The sequence below is a fragment of the Sebastes umbrosus genome, chromosome 12, assembly GCF_015220745.1.
Source record: "Sebastes umbrosus isolate fSebUmb1 chromosome 12, fSebUmb1.pri, whole genome shotgun sequence".
In the NCBI taxonomy this organism is placed as follows: domain Eukaryota; kingdom Metazoa; phylum Chordata; class Actinopteri; order Perciformes; family Sebastidae; genus Sebastes; species Sebastes umbrosus.
Window position 1 is genome coordinate 18417755 of NC_051280.1, and position 14438 is coordinate 18432192.

General features: G+C 38.9%; 1 protein-coding gene across 2 annotated transcripts in view; it reads left to right on the forward strand.

Moving 5' to 3' along the window:
* Positions 1-14438, forward strand: part of tnr (tenascin R (restrictin, janusin)) — a 200185-nt gene that overhangs the window by 92308 nt on the left and 93439 nt on the right. For both annotated transcript variants that reach the window (XM_037788155.1, XM_037788154.1), the window contains 2 exons: positions 4527-4570; positions 7530-7543. The gene's annotated coding sequence lies outside the window, so the exon portion shown is untranslated. The remainder of the gene's footprint in view (positions 1-4526; positions 4571-7529; positions 7544-14438) is intronic.

Here is a 14438-nt window from a genome sequence, read left to right on the forward strand (position 1 = left end):
ACGTACAAGCTTGATTTTCACAACATCACAACTACTTCGGAAGCCAGTCGTGGTCCAGTTTGCAACTCATACAAGTGTGATGTGAATATGAAAGCAGCAGTGGGTGGAAATGCAGCAAATATGATTTAAAAAAAAGTTATTTTTGTAAAACGGTCACTATATCTTGACAGTAGTGCACGAGACAGGTAATCTGAAAGAAATCATGTGCCTCTGTGTCCTTCCTCAATGAGGAAGCAAGGCAAGTTCAGAGGCAAAGTGTTTTTGAGTGAATGTAGCGCTACATTTATGAACTGCATCAGAGTCGCAGGGAGGTGGTCAAAAGCGTACAATGATCGTGTTTTCGGTTAAATGTTAATGTTTAGGGGTGGCAGTAACTCAGTCGATGGGGACTTGGCTTGGGAACCGGAGAGTCACGGTTCAAGTCCCTGTGTGGACCAAGTACGGAGTGTGGATGTACTGTAGCTGGAGAGCTGCTCGTTCGCCTCCTGGGCACTGCTGAGGTGCCCTTGAGCAATGCACCGGACCCCCAACTGCTCTGGGTGCCCCATTGCGCTGACATCTCTCTATTAGTCCATGTGTATAGGCTCTGTTTGTGCATGTGTGTGTATTTTGGGCCTCTGTGTGTGTAATGTGTGAAAATAACAGTGAAAAAATGTAATCTCCCCTCTGGGATCATTAACCTATGTCTTAAACACGTTGTATCTTTAGTCACTGCTGACCTTTTCTGTGTCAAACCAGAGCATGATCTTCCCTTGACCTTAACCAAGTGCTGCCAGTGCCTAAACACAATAGTTTAACGCGGCTGTAGTCACTACAACAGGATGTTGTTTCATAAGATTTGATATATTAGAACATTTTTGTAATTTGCCAGATACAGTTATTAACAACAATTTCATGTTCCAAGAAAACATAATCCAGTCTGCATTACGTTTCCTTCAAAATATATCTGCTAATTATATTTATAGTTTAACATTTAGTATATTTCTATGCCATAAAATGTGTCTGGGGAACCTGGAATTTGTGGCCCTTTCCTGTACCACATTGTTTGTGCGAGATTACTGTTGACATCTTTGGAGGATGCTGCTGCATTCTAGCCTACACTCAGGGAAAATAAAACCCCATGTAATATCTCTTCTCTGTTTTTTTGTTTTTTTTATTATATGCACAAATAAAGATCTAAACTAAATAACAGAAGTCATATACACATTTACACAATTTTTTTTATAATGATTAGGTTAAAGTCCATAATGATCACATTCAGTTCCATGCTACTGCTATTCAAATTAATTACAATACTGTCTTGCCACACTGTATTAAAATAAGTTACTCTCTACTTAGTGCTTTGATTGTCAACTTTTTTTTAAATATGTAATTGTATTAAAACCGTTGCATACCAGAATGGACAAAAAACAACGGCATATGAGAGCTGTGAAACAAGTCAGCGAGCTGAGGACACTAAATCCCTCTCGCCTCCTCCTCCTTCACACCATACTGTGTGGATCGTAAGAATTCAAAGACTTCACGAGATCCATAAGCCAAAAATATGATTCCCATTCTGTTTTATAAGAACAATACATTCCACCAGTAATTTATTCTCCCCAACTTTCTTTATAAAACTTACTGCTATTGTTCGGTTAGGCTCAAACCAACATGGAGGAATGCAAATTATTTATTTTACGCATTCATTTCTGTTGTCTTTTTTATGTATGCTCAGTTTTTCTTTTTACGATAGCAGCATTTTTCAGTTGCTGCTGGGCTGGCGTATAAACTGCGGGAGCAAAATATCTGTGTTGCTCTCACAACTACAAAGCCGTCTGAGGAAGGAAACAGGATCGTCTGTAACTTTTTTCCTCTCTCAGTGGGACAGCATTCAGAAGCAACAGATAAAAACCTGTGTATATTTGTGTGCGTGCGTGGTAATGCAAACTATTCTGAGATGTCTGTTGTGATGTTTGTGAGTGAATTATTTTAGAATAAGGGTCTCTGCATCTCCATATTGGGGTGTCTAAGTATTTTTGAATGCTTGTACCCGTAAGGCTCGCAAAAGTTTTTGTTTGCAGAGGAAACACTACAGGTGAAGATTTCTTGAAACCTCTAAAATACTGAAAGTTGATGTTATTGATTTAAGGCTTAAAACAATCTTTTATTTATTGTTGAATATTTCATGTTGAAGCACATATCATGGTCAAAAATTGACTGCAACATGGTCTAATACAAGACCGTCCTCACAAAGAAAAATCATTGTTTGCATTTGTTACTTGTTTAAATGCTTAATATTATGAGTGAATTATGAGTGTTGTTTGTCACGGACAAATGTCAACGTTATTAGCGCTGAGGTCGGTTCAACGATTGGGTCAACACAGCCTGTGACTGGGACTTGGAGGCTGATGTTAATTTCCTCGTTTTGCTGCCCCCATGTAGCCAAAAAAATCAGTTACCACAGGTTTAACCGAGAAGTTCTGTTTAACCAAATCCATTATATTTTTCATACCTTAGCAGAGTCTTTTTTTTATGCCTAAACCTAACCAATCTATAATTGTTGTGGTGGCAGATCAGGAAACATTCGTACAGTATGTATCCTAAGTGTCAAGATCCAATACTTTATTGCCATACAACTTAGTTTTTAGGAATATTCCTCAGTGTGCCCATGACAGAACAACAAACAGAATCATTTGCATCTGTCTAAGCGTACGTATACAGAAATAGAAACAATAACAGCTAGGGACAAGGACAACGAAGCTGGACAAATAAAGGCAAGGAGTAGTACACAAGTGGTGATAAAATAGATGTATATATAAATATTATATAAATATATGTAAAAGAGCACTAAGGCATAAAGGCCTTTACATATCGGGGCGCTTTTTTTTCACGAGATTAATTTGTAAGTCAATATATTTTTTCAAACTGTTTTTTTGGGGGAGTTTCGCACGACAAATAAAGGCATCAACCAATCACGTTGTACAGAACGGGTTGAGTTGCGCTTATATTTATAAAAGAACAACACAGAGGCTCCATAGTCCAAACCAGGATGGCAAACTTTATTACTTCTTTCAACCTTGACAAAGGCAGCACAGACCAGATCCACTCCTTCAGTCCTTACCTTTCACAATAAAAGCCCTAGATATATAGTATTTGCAGGCGAGTATTTTGCATTTTCGTGTTGTTTATTTGTCACACCCCTAGTGTGTAAAGGCCTTAACAATACATAACTTCCTCTCCATAAAACATTGCATACATCCGTGGGTGTAAGATCCAAGAGGAAAGACTAGTGTAAAGTAAAAACTAAAGTGTCAGGTGCTTTAAAATAAAGTATTAGTGCTTTACTTTCGTAAAGTGCTGGTGCAGAATTGGGGATCCATTTAGTAATTGGATGGTTCTGCAGTAAATGCTGCTGAGGAAACGGGGATGTCTTAGTTTTGATGGCCCTGAGTCTTCTTCCAGAGGGGAGAGTTATTAAGACGGGGGTTGGCAGCATGTGTGGAGTCCTGTAGTATTTTTAGACCTTTGCGCTGGATGCGGGTCTCATAGATGTCAGAGATGGGGCTGAGTTTGCAGCTGATGATTTTTTGAGGCAGAGCAAACTATTCTGTTCATATCATAAAATGACACTCAAATGTGTAAACCCTCTGAATTTGCATGTTGATTTCCCTTATGAAGAGGACACACAGTGATGAACATCTTTCCCTCTTACTATGTTTGAAGAACTAACAGTGGAGCCTCGTTCCTTCTGTTTATTTAATCAACCTTCTTCGCTGGAGGAAACTCAAGTGAAATTGACACCATTTTCAGAGAATTTGCAATTCCTCTGAGCTGAAAAAACAACCCTGGCCAGCAAAGCATGTCATTTTAAGTCTCGGGGGGGTGAGCGAGACACCCTCTAGAGCAAACAGGGCTTGGGTTTGTGTTTGCGTTGGCGTGCGTGCGTGTGTGTGTTTTAGTGAGCGTGCCTCAGGAGGTGTGCTGCAACAAAAAAAAAAACCTCAGCAGCACACCAGACGGGGAAAGCAAATGAGTACTTTTTCTTCTTTCGATGTTGATAAAAAAGCCTCGATATGTTCTTGTTCTTTCTCAGCAGGAGAAAGTTTACGTACTTATACCTCTCTGAGCTTTTGTTTGTGTGTATATAACTGTGTGTGTGTGTGTGTGTGTGCTGTCAGTTTCCTGCAGTGCCTCATTGTTCCTCTATGGTGGTTTGCTCTTTGAATATAAATGCTGACTTACATAGCTAATTATCAAAAACATTTTGCTGCTTTAGCCTATATACACACCGCCAAGCTGTAATAGATATAGAAGACTTAAAAAGGCTTATATGTATGTTTCCACCGGCGGTTTGTAGACATCTTATGTAGCCTCGTGTGTGGGTGTAATGAACACTTCTGCCATAGACGCTCTACAAATGTGCATCTTCACCACAGAGTAATTTGCATTCCTAATTCTTTCCAGGGAACGCTGTATTTTTGAGTCAGTGAGAAAGCAGTTCAAATGTGTAATTGGTGTAATACTAATTTAATCTCTCCCCTCTCCAGGACAGGTGCAGAGTCAGAGAGAGACTGACAACAAGAGAGAAAAGGTACCGCACACAAACACACGACACAAAGACACACTCCTACGTGTAGAGACGCATTAATGAACATCCATATTTTTCCCTCTAGCTATAGTGTAATGTTCAATTTAATGGTCTAATGTCCCTTAATGACTGCTTTATGTGCACGGGCTTATTGTGCATCTATCAACCTGAAGCACATCTAATCAGACAATTAGCCCTCATCTTGGGCTAATTTCCATGTATGTATTCATCACCACTACCGCTGGTCTAATAGGAACACAAATGGATTGTCACTTCTCTATCACACGGTTGCACACACACACTCAATCACACACCTCTATCTATCTATCTGTCTATGTGTCCATCTGGACAAAGAGATTAAAGCTTAGCATCAAACCAAAAACAAATACAACTGACTTTAGACCAACTGATGCTGTACAGTTCAACACAGAAATGCAGACTTGAGTCACGGACTGTTTACATGCAGGCTTGAAAAGGCTTCTTTCAGCAAACTGACAACAAAGTCACCCAGTGCAAACATGCATTAGAAAGTAATCAGCTGTTTACTGTTTTCTCCCTGGAGATCAGTTAGATCTCATCTCTGATTTGTACAGTTCTGTTTCCCTTCAATTTCTGCTTCGACTACATCTTCTTGTCCACTAAGAGATTAATGATTATTACTCGCAAGCTGTAATTTTTTGTGCACTTATGCCATAGATCAAACCTCAAGATCAAAAGGCTAATACCCCAAATTATAAGAAATGTCCATGAGCAATCAAGCCAGACCAACGGCCTCTTAAGTTTGTGCTGGCACAAAGATGGCAGTGTTCTCAATAGCGTTTGTTGCTGAGATTGGGTTTAAGTTTTAGGCAGTTACTTTTGCATCAAATTAAGATACAATTTCCACCTGCTCAGACCACCTCTTGTCACAATCGTGCAAAGACCAATTTACTGGTTTGAGCTGCAGAGCTATCAAACGTTGACTAAACCACTGGCTTATTTCCCTTTTAAAATACATTTTGGTTGCAAAAGAAGTCTGATTGTATAGAAGTCTATGAGAAAATGAGCCTACTTCTCACTTGATTTATTACCTCAGTAAACATTGTAAACATGAGTTTATGGTCTCAATCGCTAGTTTCAAGTCTTCTTCAAAACAGCATGATGTTCATTTAGTAGATTATGGTCCCATTTAGAGTCAAATAGACCATAAAGCAGGGTATGCTTTAGGGCATGGCTACCTTGTGATTGTCCGGTCGCTACCACGGCGTTGTCCGGTCTGGGAGTTGTCCGTGTTTTCGTCTTACAACTTTAACCCTTTCACAGTGTGTTATCCTTTTTGGTCGCCTAAAAATGTCTTATTCAGCATTCGGTTGTACTTAGCTCCACCCTTTCGTGTCACTTCTGGTTGCAAATAACCAAGATGGCAATGGCCAAAATGCCAAACTCGAGGCTTCAAAACAGCAGCCCACCAACCAATGTGACGTCAGGGTGACTACGTCCACTTCTTATATACACTCTATGGTCAGAACACAGCCCAGTGTACAACGTGCAGCATAACATGCGGCAGACTAACTCTCATTTTTTGAACGAGCTTTGTCCGCTTGGCGTTTTGTCTCGCTATATTCACGTTTTTTTCACCACTGTTTCTGCCATTTTTGTAGCTTCCTGTGTGCTTGCTCATGCGTGGGGGCTATATACACAGTGCCCAAAGGCTGACGCCCAGAAACGTCCTGAACACAGCAAAATAAGAAGAAAATAACAAAATACAGGCGAAGGGCAGAGTCTCTGCAGATACAGACAACGCCACACATTTCTTGTGGGTCATAAATGATGATTGAGAGGGATTACTTTTGCATGAGTCCATACACTGTTTTTCTTGAAAATCCTGCGTAGTATACCTTTAAGGCAACGTCTGTACTCGGTTAGATTAATGTTGGATGCTTCATGTAAAATGCACTACAGCCTTAGCAATGATACGTGCATCTCTTCTGCACTCTCTGATTTGGGAATACGCTACACTCCTCTGCCTAATTACGCATGGGTTAAACAGCTAGGGTATCTTCATCACTTAATTAAATTTTCAGCTCTGGGATTTGACAAAATAGGTCCATGACCTACTCTGCTTATTTACACACCGGACTGGTAAGATATTCCACACAGATTTCAGTTTTGAAACAGCGATTATCAGGAGTGTCTTCAGGATACGTCCTAAGCTCCAAAACTCCTTCAAAACTGGATGATCAAAATAAGGCTTTTAGGTGTATGATTATGAACATGATTATGATGAGGAGCTCTCAGTTAACATTATGCTTCATGGCCATTGCTTTTCACACAGTATTTGCAGTAGTGTTATTATTGTGTGCATATTAATTACCTAGTAATAATTTAATGTAAATAAAAAAAAGTATAGAATCATAAATATTTGCAATTTAAAAGAAAAAGGTTGACTTTTTCTGTCTAAGCAGAGTGAGGGTTTCTGGCACAACTTCACCTACTATCAAGGTGCTTGGAGAAGGGGAAATGTTTGAAGAGGTCAACACTCCAGCAACACTTGTAGTATAGACCCTTTAACACCCAATGTCATGATTATGTCACGGTGTTAGCTGGAGGCAAAACAAAGGAAAGACCGGAGGCAAACACGAAGCACCTCAGAGTAGTGGGCTAAAGTTACACATCTAAAATGTCAACTTGCTGTGTGGTCGGTTGCCAAAATCGATATCGCATACATTTGAGATCTAGCGAGCTTCAATATCGACGAATGGTTTCAGAGATGGAGATAACATTTTGCTAATAGTCTAGCCTTCTGCTAGCAGCAGGTTAGCAGAAGGCAACATTTTCTCTCCATCTGAGAGAAACTCGTATTTTCTTCAGTCATTGTTAAAAAAACAAGCCAACAAAACTTGATAGCCAGTGTTAACTAACGTGTTCGGAGAATTATTCTGCCTCCACTTAACGCTCCGCCCACAAAATACGTCATCACGTTTACTAACAGAAAAGGGGTCTATATGGAACAACTTTATCGTAAGACCAATGCGTTTCGGCTGGTGCTCTTCACCAGGGTCATCATGAAACGCTCTACTTTTGCCGTCTCACAGTGGTTTGCTTTGAAGCTTGTGGAACTCTTTTTTCTGTATAGCTGTGATCTGATTGCTTTACTTTATTAACTTTTAAATAAAAATGTTCCATTGCAACCAACACAACAACTACTGTACGTTTTGGACCATCAGATATGAGTCCTTTACTTGGATGTTTGAGCTGGTTTGACTGTTTGTAATGCCGTGTGTGCGCACGGCTCGGTTTAGCTGGAGGCTCGGAGATTTCTTTTGTCAGTGGTTTGATCTTAAATATATGAGGTTAACACCAAAGTGTGAAGCAGTGTGTCTGCAAATATATTCATAGATTTAGAATAAGAGAAGAGAATTTAGATTTGAATGAACGAGGGAAGCTGTTTGGGGATATAACATCTTCATCGTCTTAATGGAAAACTTCGAGAGCGTCGATTGTAGCAGAGAGCGAGAGAGAGAGAAGGGAATTGCCGGTCAGAGGAAGATGGAGAATGACAGGAAGCAAAACATAGAAAGTGAGACGGTGACTTTTGTTGTTTTTTTAATGCCAACCTTTCCACTGATTAAACAGTTTTTATTACTCCAGCATTAAACATGAGAAGACGAGCCGCCCGCAGCACCAGCCGTGATCTGGAATCTACTAAGCTACTAAACATCATGTGGTCAAGCATGCAGATGGAAATTTGTCTCTGAGCGAGCCAGTTTATTTTGACTGAGGTGTTATGATTGAGCTTAGTTTCTGGTTATTATATTGACTGAGGTGTTGTGATGGAGCTTAACTTCTGCTTATTAGCAGAATGAAAGCCTCTATGTCAACATACAGTAGCTGTTAAAACAGGTCGCGAAGGATGAGATGACAAATGAGTGGAAGACCGAAATAGAAGCATTAAAAGGTGAACTTCAGAACACAAGAGAAACATGCAAACACAGATACATTCAGAAGTGAGCGAGGACCAAGAGAGGCAAAGAAAGAAGCAGAGTGAAGACGGGAGGTGAGAGTGACAGCAGTGGAAGCCTTTGATCTCAGGTTTCTAATCAATGGGGATTATGGTCCGTGTGCCTGTGTCAGTCCTGATTATGGCTGCAGCACCAGGAGACAGCGTTGCATCCTGAAGAGTACAAACAGCTCCTTATTCTAAAGAGAGGCGTTCTGCACAACCCTGTCTGGATGCATCTGATCAGACGCCCGAACTGTCTGACAGGATTCAGAAATTCAACGTGTGCAGATAGATTTATCATTTAGAAAACAGTGTGAGTGAAACCCCAGCATGTAAATCTTCGTCACACCCAAATATAGTCGGCAGAGACTGAACTGTCACACGCAGTCAAACAAAGTGCTACATTGTGACTGTAATGTGTCGGCAGTGTGGGGAGTAAACACATTGTGGATACGCAACACAGAAATCATATGAAACACAATGTTACAGAAGAGTATAAACTGCGACGCAAGGACAGACAGACCCTGGAGAACTCATTTCAAATCTTTGAATGTGAATTCTTTCAACTTCCACTGACAGGATTTCAGCGCAAACGTCGAGGGAGTTAAGATGGCAGGATTTCACCGTTTTCCATGACAGCTTTTGGCATATGACGGATTATGCATCTTGTCCTCAGTTTTTTCCCTCTTGTCATTACAACACAACATTGTGAAGCACACAACACACTGTTTTCAATCTTTTAGTTTTAGCATTTTTATGGTGGGACTAGGCAATATTTCCAAATTAAGACAAGTCGATATCACAGTAATTATAGTGGAATAAGGGCCGTAACTAACGATTATTTTCATTGTTGATTAATCTAATGATTATTTTCTTGATTAATTGATTAGTTGTTTGGTCTATAAAATGTCAGAAAATGGTGAAAAATGTCCATCAGTGTTTCCCAAAGCCCAAGATGACGTCCTCAAATGTCTTGTTTTGTCCACAATTCAAAGATATTTAGTTTATTGTCATAGAGGAGGAAAGAAACCAGAAATTATTCACATTTACGAAGCTGGAATCAGAGAATTTAAATACATTTTTTTTCTTAAAAAATTAATCAAACCGAATAATCGATCATCAAAATAGCTGGTGATTAATTTAATAGTTGACAATTAATCGATTAATCTTTGCAGCTCTACATGGATTTACTTCAATAAAATTAATCTTACAATATATAAAAAGGTTAAATGTTTTATTTCTTAATAATCATTGGGGTTCTCTGGCAATTACAAATCTGTCTTATATAATATGCTCAAAGATCATGTGTTCATATTAGGGCTGTCAAAGTTAATGTGATAATACCGCTTTAACGCAAATTTGTTTTAATGCCGCTATTTCTTTAACATATTAACGCAACTTGCGATTTTTAGGTTGTGGTGGGCTCAGTTTAACAGCTAAAGTGAAGATACAGGCATCGTTTGAAACCTAAGAAAACCTAAAGAATTCATTGGTAGCAACCATGTCATACTAGCTTGACGTGAAAGAGATTAAATAACGTCTCAAAACTTGCGCTAAATTTTGGCGAGGAAAAACTGTCATGGCCATTTTCAAAGGGGTCCCTTGACCTCTGACCTCAAGATATGTGAATGAAAATGGGTTCTATGGGTACCCACGAGTCTCCCCTTTACAGACATGCCCACTTTATGATAATCACATGCAGTTTGAGGCAACTCATAGTCAAGTCAGCACACTGACACACTGACAGCTGTTGTTGCCTGTTGGGCTTCATGTTATAATTTGAGCATATTTTTTATGCTAAACAATATTTTACATTGTTTTGTGTTGTTAATTGATTTCCAATAATACATATATACATACATTTGCATAAAACAAGCATATTTGTCCACTCCAATGTTGATAAGAGTAATTAATACTTGATAAATCTCCCTGATAAAAAGTGTGATTATTTTACGATTAACTATGGACAATCATGCGATTAATCATGATTAAATATTTTAATTGATTTACAGCCCTAGTTTAAATATGCTTAACTTTGACATCATGCGCACAATGTTGCATATTGCTTTGAATCAAGATAACCTTTATTGATCCCATGCAGAGAAAGTGGCACAGCAGCTAAAGGTATTAAAGAACAGATGCGTACTCTATATGTAACCTGAAAAATCTAGTTTACTATATACATGTGTGCATCTACAATATAGAAAATCAAAACTTTGAACAAATATCAAAAATAGATCCTAAATACCATAAACACTTTAGAAAATAGTAATGACAGAGTATACTGTAGTATTACTGTAGGGTACTGTAGGCTTTAGGGTTCCTAGGAAATCTTAAGCCAAACAAATTTAACAATTTAACAAATTTGGTGAAACTTAAGAAGAATGTATTACCTGACAACCAAACCATGCCATCCACCTTTTCACAGATTTCTCTGAACTAGTTTCATGCCAAATAAATGTCTAATTAACACTTGGAAACAAGAACTGTCCTTGACATGATACTTTTCTTTATTTATAGCTTTTCCCTTACTGTTGAGATTTTATTCTATTTCTACTTTTGCTCGGTTAAGAGCATGCTGCTGAAACCAGTCAGAGCAGTCTGTTACTTTGACAGGCTCTCTGCTAATGAACTGGACCTTTGTATCTCCTCCTCACCAGGCTATTCCTGGAACTGATAGCACCACAATCTGATGTCCTGGTACAGAGATAACCCACTCAATCTGACCGAACCTCCCTCCGTACTGGAAGCTTTGCCAATTTGACCCTGTGTTAGCACAATCAATACCGGATGTCCTAACAGGCTGACCCCAACTCTTTAATACGTGAACTGTCCTTTAAATTATGATAGTGATGTGTGAGTGCTTTTCTTTACTGTGATTATGTTCAGGTGCAATAAATAGTGTTTTTAATAGTATTATAGTTTTTAAATAAACAACTTACTGATACATGTGTCTTTTCTAAGTTCCTACATAAAGGGTCCCTCAATACTACAAGAAGCAGCTTAATAACCACAAAGATTGACAAGCTCTGCTTTGTTTCTTTCTTTATTTGTTCATCTTTTCCTCTCTGTTTTGAATTAGAATTTATAAAGTATATACTGTAAAGCACAGGGCAGTCAGAACAACAAAAACACAGATGCAGACCAGCATACTGCAGTTGAAGAAAACACAGTCCTCAAAGTAATTTGGCTTGATCTCACTGGTAAAGCTGGTTCAAAGAGACTGCCGGGGCTCTGATGGAGAAAGCTTGATAATCCGTAGTCGTCTGTCTAGACTGTGAAATGACCAGAGCAGCACTACCTGAGGACCTCAAGCTGTGCTTGGGATCATAAGGACTTAGAAACTCAGATACAGCTAGGCTCTAGTCCAAGACGTGTCTTAAAGGTAATGAATTACATTACCTTTGATGAGTCCTTCTTTGCACTGGTTGTATAAGAGAAAGCTTTTTGACAAAATTGGGTTTAATCCACCTTTAAAGATTGATACATTCTTCATATTTTGTATGGTAAGTGCACAAAATAACGGTTTGGTATGTACCTCGGTTTTGGGGTCACGGTTTGGTACTTTTTCAGCATTATAGGGAAAACTAATAAAATGCAGAAAATAACTTTTTTCCTTTATTTTGAAAATTATAAACATTCAACAGTTGTTCATTGGGCATACATCTTACTTTAACAGTTAAGACACTCAAATACTGGTTGTTGTCAATAAAAAATAAATAAATGACAAAAATAAATAACACAAATGTCTGCAATGTAAATGTAATGTAACGTAAATGTAACCCAATTCCTCCCGGGATATATTTCTGATTCCGATTCCGTAATGCTCCACCATAACACCATCAACTTGTGCTTGTTCATACAGGGTAGGCACTCCGGACTGACTGAAATAGACACGTGAAGGCACATTGTAGAGGGGCTCAAAACACTTTGACCATGCTCTTTAATTCTGTATTGTCTATGATTGAGTGTGGTCTCATACACAGCCTTAAACGCTATCTCATTAGGTACTTTGGCACGGTTTGAATCTGCAGTGGAAGGCTGCCTGAGCGCTGTGGAGGAAAGGACTCGCCATCCAGTCTGTTTTTGTTTCGCTCCGCAAATCAACTCCGAATACCGAAACGAACGTCCTGTACCGAACGGTTCAATATGAATACACGTACCGTCGTGTACCTAGTAAGTGGAGTAAATCCTACAGCTTCTTTAAACAAGAACGAAGTCATACCCACAGATTGTGCCTCAAGACGCCTATCCTCATAAAGTGATTGTCAAGGGACTGGACCTATCAGATTGTTAGTGTTACATTGCATGGCTGAAACTCTTCATATCCCTTCAATGATTAAAGTCTGCCCAATCTCTCTTCAGCTTGATCAGCAGTGAAAGGCTCACCAATGTGTCCCAACAGTTTGTAGCTTAATCAATAATAAAGGCCTTATGAGTCCAGTTCTAGCTTGACCAATAATTTATGTTTTACCAGTGTGACTCAACCCGACCTCAGTCAATAATGGAGGTCCAACCAATCTAACACTTCTGGGACAAACTGTTCTAAAATAGTTACAATATATTTGTAGTTTCGGGGAAAGACAGGTTGATTTTTTATGACAAATAACACATATTCTAACAAAGAAATGTACTAATGCGTAGCTACTCTTTGTGGACATTTACCTGATTTATACATGTAATGGCAGTCCATCTTAAATTTGTCATCCGTTGGTATAGTAATTTGGTTTTGTTTGGTATAAAGTAGATTTTTAAGTTTTTACAGATAATGGTCAACAAGATCTTGATTTAAGCCATTTTTAACCCTTCACTTTCAACTAAAGGTGCACATTTCCCAACAACATATGTTCTTTGGAAATGTACTGGGGAAAAAAATCACAGAAGTCATTGACAAGCCTGTTTCAGCATGTGTAAAACATGACTACTACTTATCATTTCAGTAGGTTATTCATGTTTCTCCAATCCAAAGAGAAGACAACATTAAGAAGCAGGAACAATGTCACCACAAACACAAGCCGATAGCCGTAATAATGCCTGTCAATAAGACATAATGCCGCGCACGCTTCAAAATAACCACCTTTTGTGGTTCTCTTCCATTAAGCTGTTTATTTGGTAATTGAATACAATCCCGACTGAGCGCCGGGAGCACTTCCCTCGCTGTCATGGCATTGAACAGACAGCAGCAACAGAAGAACGTGTCAATCCTTTTGATCCTCCGTAGTTGCTTTATCGTCTCCGCACAGCTTATGGTATTGGATTGTTGCTGCGTTTTGTGTGTCATTTCAACCCACCTTCAAATCGTAGAAGAGAGGGAAAAACAGATAGCACAGGTGGGAGGAGGCTGACTTTTTTTTCAGACCTATTTACTGTATATGAAAGGTACAAGAGAACGCGCTGTCATTGCTGTCCCACAAGGAACAGAAGCCTTTGAAAGGAGAAGATGAAAGGAGAGAAATGTCTGGCTAGAAAGGGAAGGAGACCAGCAGACAACAACAGCTGATGAGGTGACAGGCAGGTTTTTGAAGTTTTTAGTCCATTTTTTTGTTTTAGGTCATGCCTGAGCAAAAAGATAGGGGGAGATAATTAAGAGAAAGGAAGGGAAAGGAGGTGGAGGACTCACAAGTTCATGTCAAACTCTGACGTGTGTTATGCAGGAACCATATAGAAGAGAGACCAATTGGAAAATAGTACTGCCTTCTAAAAACATGTGTTTTGTGCCTAATATACTTAAGATAGCAAAAATACTAAAGAATAAGATTAAAAAGTATACAGTAGTGAGTAGAATTTAGACAAAAATGCCAAAGAAGTTTTTTTTGGTTTTGTGCATTCTGCGTTTGACATTATTATTAGGGCTGTCAATCGATTCAAATATTTGATCGCAATTAACCT